Below are 7,661 nucleotides of genomic sequence, written 5' to 3'. Positions count from 1 at the left end.
AGACTTTGATGGCCGAATCTCGCCATTTGAACTTACATTTGATAGGGCCTCCGTTTGGGTGCATATGACAAATCTACCTTTGGCGTGCATGGGACGAGAGGTGGGTTTCAAACTTGGAGCATCGGTGGGACGCGTGGAGGAAGTCGACACAGACAAAGATGGGGTTGGATGGGGGGAGTTTTTACGGGTCAAGATCAATATTGATCTGTGCAAACCTCTCTCTAGAGGCCGCATGATCAAATTTGATGGGAAATCAAGGTTAGTTGGCTTCAAGTTTGAACGTCTGCCCAAATTCTGCTACCACTGTGGTGTGATCTGCCATGGGGTAGAGGGATGTCTAAAAAGGAGTATGTTGCGGAACCAAGAGGTCAGTCAGTTTGGTCCTTGGCTACGTGCAAATTCTCCCACACGTAGAGCAAAGAGAACCCATGATCGCCACATTGACCATTTTGAGCCAACTACGTATGCAAAGATACTTCAGGGGAGGATCTAAAGCAGAGTGGTGTTCCGGCGAAGAAGGAATATGGCCGAAAATGACGAGCGGCAGAATCGGGGGGGGCACAACGACTCCGGGGAGGATATCCGGGAACGCCATAACGTATTACAAACCAAAGAAGGAAGAAGCGGAATTCACGGTAAGAATAATGATGGCATTAATTTGGGTCAATGGCAAGATGCTCCGGATCAGGCAAGTTTCCATCATAGGGGCAGTAACACTGGGAAGAATTTTGAAAATACAAGCTGCCTGTCGCATTTGGGTAAGGAAAGTGATTTTAATGAGGAGCTTGGGGCGCAACAGTTAGGAAATTCTTCCAATGGCAAGTCTGGGAGGGGATTTATTACGGCAGACAATATGTCTACGAGTGGGGAAGGTCAATATAGTCATTCTTTCAGTCCTAAAATCCTTCCAAAATATTTGTATGGTGGAATAAAACTTGTTGACGTGGAAAAATCTGTCCAAGCTGCGAAAGACTCCATGACAGAAAACAAAGAGCCTGATGATGTGTCTCTAACTAGGAGAACTGCTGGAAAACGTAGAAGTAGGGATGAGGGAGATTGGATTTGGGAGAATTTATCACCTCCAAATCCCGGAATAAGGAAGGTAAAGTCTAACAGTGGCGTGGTAAAAAATTTAAGCCATATGTTGGAAGGACAGATTTTGCAGGCACAAAAAATTGCTCATAACGGATCGGGGATGGCGGCGGCTGGGGAACAGCCCCACCGACCGCAATGAGGATCATAAGCTAGAACTGCCGAGGGCTTGGGAACCTTCGGATAGTTCGAGACCTTTGCCGGGAGATAAAAGGAAAGTGTCCCATGATGGTTTTCCTTATGGAAACCAAGTTACGGAAGAATAAAATGGAAGTAGTTAGACAGAAATTGGGTCAACCTAATATGTTTGTGGTGGATTGCGTGGGAAGAAGTGGGGGCTTGGCTCTATTATGGGGCGAAGACGTTTCTATGGATATACAAAACTTTAGTCTATGGCATATTAATGGTATTATCAAAATGCCGAACATAGAAATAGAGTGGAAGTTTATGAGGTTCTACGGTCACCCGGTTAACTACAAATGGGCTGAGTCGTGGGAACTATTGAAGGTGCTAGCTCAACTATCCCCGACGCCATGGATTTGTTTAGGAGACTTCAATGAAGTGGTATCATTGACGGAAAAATGGGGTGGAGGGGGAAGATTAAACAGCCAAATGCGAAATTTTAAAACAGCTCTAGAAGGGTGTTCATTATCCGATCTTGGTTATCGTGGGCCCAAATACACATGGTGCAATTGTTGGGAGGGGGGAAGCGATTATACCAAAGAACGGCTGGATAGAGGTGTTACTAACTCGGAGTGGTGTGCATTATTTCCTGTGGCAGAGGTTTGGGTGCAAGCTCTAACAACATCGGATCATGCCATGTTGACTTTGTGTTTAACATGTCAGCAAATGCGTATTAGGAGGAGTTGTGGGTTCCGATACGAAACCTCATGGGCGTCAGAGTCCGGTTATAGCGAAGTCTTTAACAGGGAGTGGAATAAACCTGTCACAGTGGGAAATAAGTGGGAGCAAATTGAACAAAAGTTGGCCAATTATAAGAATGGGACGTTGAAGTGGAGGGAGAAAGTGAGGGGACCCACACAGGGATTAATCACCAACCTTAAACAGAAACTCAATAAGGTACAAGGTGGAGAAAATGAGGAAATAGGGCACTTGGTAGTAGATATCAGGAAAGAGTTGGATTGTCTTTTGGACCAAGAAGATTTGATATGGAAGCAAAGAGCAAAGATGGAATGGCTTAGGCAGGGGGATCGAAATACAAAGTACTACCATGCCTGTGCTAATTTCAAAAGGAAAGTGAACCAGATTTATAAAATAAAAGATGAGCAAGGCTCTTTATGGGAGTCTTCTAAAGGTATAGAGGAGGCTTTTATTGCATATTTTTCTGGTTTGTTCTCTGCAGGCCCGATAAATTCCATGGAGGAGTGTTTCACAAACTTTGAGAGTCGGGTTACAAGCACTATGAACGATGAACTGCTAAAGCCTTTCACAAGGGAAGTCAACTTTGCCCTCCACCAAATGGCGCCGCTCAAAGCGCCAGGCCCTGATGGTCTCCTTGTGGGATTTTTCCAGTCCCACTGGAATATTGTGGGAAATGAGGTTAGCCAAGCTGTTATTGATTCTTTAAATTCTAGAATTTTACCTCCTTTATTAAACATGATGCATATTGTGTTAATACCTATGACGAAAAATCCAACGTGTGTTACAGACTTTAGACCTATTAGTTTGTGCAATGTTTTATACAAACTTATTTCTAAGGTCTTAGCTAACCGATTGAAGAAGGTGTTACCATACATTATATCACCCATCCAAAATGCTTTAATTCCAAAAAGGCTCATCACCGACAACATTTTGGTTGCATATGAAACTCTTCATACGATGACCTCGAGAATGGGAGGGAAGAAGGGCTTCATGGCAGTCAAATTAGATCTGAGTAAGGCATACGACAGGGTGAAATGGAGATTTCTAGAAGAAACAATGAGGCGGATGGGTTTTGCACCCAGGTGGATTAATTTAATTATGATGTGCGTGACTACGATGCAATACTCTATTGTGGTAAATGGCAATCCCTGTGGACGGATAATTCCGTCGAGAGGTATAAGGCAAGGGGATCCAATCTCACCATACTTGTTTCTCATTTGTGCGGAGGTGTTGAGTTACATGTTGTCACAGGCAAATAAATATGGGTCTTTGACGGGTGTTCCTACTTCTAAAAGGGGGCCCCGAATCAGTCACTTATTTTTTGCAAACGACAGCTTGTTATTTTGCAAGGCTACTTTGTCACAGTGGAATCAATTATCTTGTATTCTGAATAAGTATGAAGCTTCATCCGGTCAAAAATTAAATAACAACAAGACTGCCATTCTATTCAGTCGTAACACTTCAAAGGCGGATAAGGGGTTGATTGGAGAGGCATCAGGGGTTCCTATTACACAAAGCTATGACACTTATTTGGGCTTCCCAGCTTTGGTGGGCAAATCACGTATAGCGGCTTTTCGGGGCATTGTTGATCGGGTGTGTAGGAGATTGCAGAATTGAAAATTAAAATTTCTATCCCAAGCTGCAAGGGAAATTTTAATTAAAGCAGTATTACAAGCAATCCCAACTTTTTGTATGAGTGTTTTTCTTCTTTCGAAATCCTTATGTTCTGAAATGAATTCGCTTATGCAAAATGTTTGGTGGAACCAACCCAACAATGAATCATGTGTGCATTGGATGAGCTGGAAGCGGCTAGGGGCAACGAAAAAATTTGTAGGTTTCAATAAAGCGCTACTAGCAAAACAAGTTTGGAGGATATGGCAAAGCCCGGACAGTTTTCTTTCGAAAATCATGGAAGGGAAATACTATCCAGGGGGAAATATTCTTGATGCAACTTTAGGTTCTAGACCCTCGTTTGCGTGGAGGAGCATCCATAGTGCATGCAATCTGTTCAAAGAAGGCTTGATTTGGAGGATAGGGAACAGGGCCAAAGTAAGGATATGGAAAGATAAATGGCTCCCTCGGCACTCGACTTATAAGGTACAATCAAAGCCGACTATATTGAGCCCTGATGCCACTGTTGACGAGTTTATTAATGGGGACACAAACTGGTGGAATTCTAATTTGCTGGAAATGCTTTTCAGTCAAGAGGAGATCAACCTAATCCACTCCATACCGGTCAACACAACGAACAGGGATGATGTGTGTATATGGCGAGGAACAAAATCAGGTATTTTCTCGGTTAAAAGCGCCTACCACCTTCATATGGAGATGGAAGCTAGTGGATTGGCAGAGACTTCAATACAACAAGAAAATGGCAGTGTGTGGCATGCTATATGGAATCTTAAGGTACCGAATGTGGAGAAAAATTTTCTGTGGAGGGCTTGTCATGACATACTGCCAACTCGAGTGAATTTAAAGAAGAAAAAGATCGTAGAAGACCCATCATGTCCGTTATGTGGCCGGGAACAAGAAACAACTGTGCACATTCTCAGGCAATGTCCCTCTGCCATGGATGCTTGGAGTGTGGGGAGTACTCGGCTGCAAAACTGCCAAACAAATGGCTTAGATTTTATCCAAATAGTGGCGAAGGTCTTTAACAAATGCTCCCAGGAGGATCTTAAAATGTTTGCTGGTATTTCAAGAAGATTGTGGCAGAGGCATAATGAAGTGGTGCACGAGGGTGTCTTTCTTCACCCCAATACATTGGTTCAACAATCGGCTATAGCCATCCAAGATTTTTCCAAAGCACACGAAGTGAAACAGAAATTCCAAGCTACGGGTCAGTTGGGAATGTCAAGGAAATGGGAACCTCCTGAACGTGGATGGGTAAAGATTAATTGGGATGCCTCATGTGCGAAAGGGAAGGGTTGGATGGGATATAGAGTCTTGATACGTGATGATCAGGGGAATGTTATAGCGGCCAAATGCTTCACAATGGTGGTAAATTTGGAGGCATCGGTGGCAGAGGCTAGGGGGGCACTCTTGGCTGTCCATCTTTGTAAGAATCTGGGTCTCAACCGGGTTCATCTAGAGGGGGATGCACAGGTAGTGATAAAGGCCGTCAATTCTCCGGCAGTAGACTGGAGTGGTGTTGGACTGATGGCAGAAGATATCAAAATGGAGCTACAATCTATACCTCACTGGCGGATGTCTTTTATTCGTAGGGAGGGGAATAGTGCGGCACACACACAGGCCCAGTTAGCTTTACATAATTATATGGATTAGATATGGCTCAATGAGTTTCCTGCTTGTATTTCACAGATTGTAAACTCGGAGTGCACAACTCCAAGGAATGTCTTGAATTAATGATAAAGCAGCGATATCTTTCAAAAAAAAAAAAAAAAAAAGGAATGATATATATTCTTTGTAAGATTTTGTTTATTTTACTCTGTATTTTTCTGAAGAGTAATGCTAGATACCATCTTTTTATCATCCTAAAGCTAATGTGGCTTTCACAATCACCATTGGATCAAAATTCAAGCATGATTCATTTAAAATTTAATTGTGATTTTAAAAGTCACATCAGCTTTAAGAAGATTTTATAGGGATAAAAAGATGGTACCTAGCATTACTCTATTATGAAATGATTAGAACTTTATGGGTTTTATTTGTATTGAAATATAATAAGTATCACATCAACAATATCAAAGTTTCCTACTAATTTACTATTAATATTTTGATAATCAGAATTCAAGTTTTATTCTTGCTATATATATTTTTTTCTTTTATATTTTTTATTAAGTACATGTTTGGTACACTTCAAAAAAGAAAAAGAACATGTTCAATAATGTACCGGTGTATAAGATTTAGTATGTATTTTCATTAAAAGAGGCGTGACAAATTTTTGTACACACCTATTTTAACTTATAATGAAAAGTAAGATGGGATGCCTTTAAGTTTTTAAAATTAAATTATAATGAAGAATCTCACGCATAGCGCAGGTTATGTACTAGTTACAATAATACACCGTGCCCTATTGAATTAGTACTATATGGCTAAATTAGTACAATATGACTCCTATATAGTACATACTAAATTTAATTTGTAATCTATATGGCTAAATGAGCCTCTAGTACCATATACTAAAAAGGAAGATTGTAATATAATAAATCAATTCATTCAGCCAATAAAAATAAGGGTTAAATATTAAATACCCCCTGGAGTTTCACAACTTTATTTTTTTCTCCCTAGGGTTTGATTTTTATCACAGGAGGTCCCTGTTGTTTTGATAATAGACCAAATTAGTCCTCCGTCAGTTGACCGTTAGTTGACTTAAAGAAATTTCACGTAGACCAATCAGATGTTGACACGTGGCACTTACTTAATTTTTTTAAAAAATTAAAAAAATGTATTTTTTTTTTATAAAAAAAAAAAAAAAAAAAAAAAAAAAAAGGAAAAAATTGGGCGGTCAAAACCACCCTACATAAATGGGTGGCTCGCCACCCCATAGATTTGGGTTGCCAAGCCAATTCTCAAGGCTCAACGGCACTGACCGGCCACCCCTTGAGAGCTGGCAGGCCGAGCCAACCCCAGTACCCACTAGGGGTGGTTTCGGCCACCCTCTTGGAGCCAAGGGCCATCCCCAAATGGCCAAGCCGCCCCCAATTTTTTTCCTTTTTTTTTAATTTTAAAAAAATTAAATAAGTGCCACGTGTCAACATCTGATTGCTCCACGTGGAATTTCGTTAAGTCAACTGACGGAGGACTGATTTGGTCTATTATCAAAACTGCAGGGACCTCCTATGATAAAAATCAAACCCTAAAGAAAAAAAATAAAGTTGTGAAATCCCAATGAGTATTTAGTATTTAACCCTAAAAATAATAATAATTTTATGGAAAATCATTGTTAGCTTTTAATAGTACATCACTAAATTGTTTAGTGTCAATCAAATCTTCAATAGTTTTAGCTAGTATAAAATTTATTATAATCCTTTCTCCTTCACCTTAATAATGAGTTCTCCTCATCGGCAAAGGAATACTATTTTCAAAGCTTTAAATATGAGCACAAAGATTAATTTTCGTCCGAGTTAATTACTCCATCCAAACCATTCATAAAGAAAAATATTATTTTGCATTCATCTCGCCCACAATTCTACCACGTGGCCAATCAAATCTTTAACGTGTTTCTAACTTACTTAACTCAATTTAACTCATTTCTTTTACTAAACAAAAAGTCAACCTTTTTTTTATTATTTATTACAAAACAACTTTCATCACTTCTATCTTATGACAAACAATTCAAATTTCATTTTACATTTATATCACAAAAATTATTTTTTATTATTCAAACAAAAAAATTTTCTTTTAATTGTGATTTGGTTTTTAAAATCACCATTGAATTTGAAAGAATAATAATTGAATTTTAATTTATTGGTGATTTTAAAAGCCACATTGTATCAAAAGAAAAAGAAAAAATAAATAAATAAATAAATAAAGAAAAAAGAAAAAAATAAAGAATAGAGTTCTAGTTCTATCAATATTACTCAAGATCACCAAATCCAAGTCTCATTCCTATTTCCGACCCTCAATAGAAATCCGAATGAGCAACAAACTGAAACCCAGCGGCAACTACATCTATATATCATGTTCTTCCTCCGGCTTCCCATTTCAATCTCATGCGTTGCGAT

Source organism: Corylus avellana, chromosome ca1 (assembly GCF_901000735.1).
Source record: "Corylus avellana chromosome ca1, CavTom2PMs-1.0".
NCBI classification, from domain to species: domain Eukaryota; kingdom Viridiplantae; phylum Streptophyta; class Magnoliopsida; order Fagales; family Betulaceae; genus Corylus; species Corylus avellana.
Note: the sequence above shows the minus strand (reverse complement) of the source record.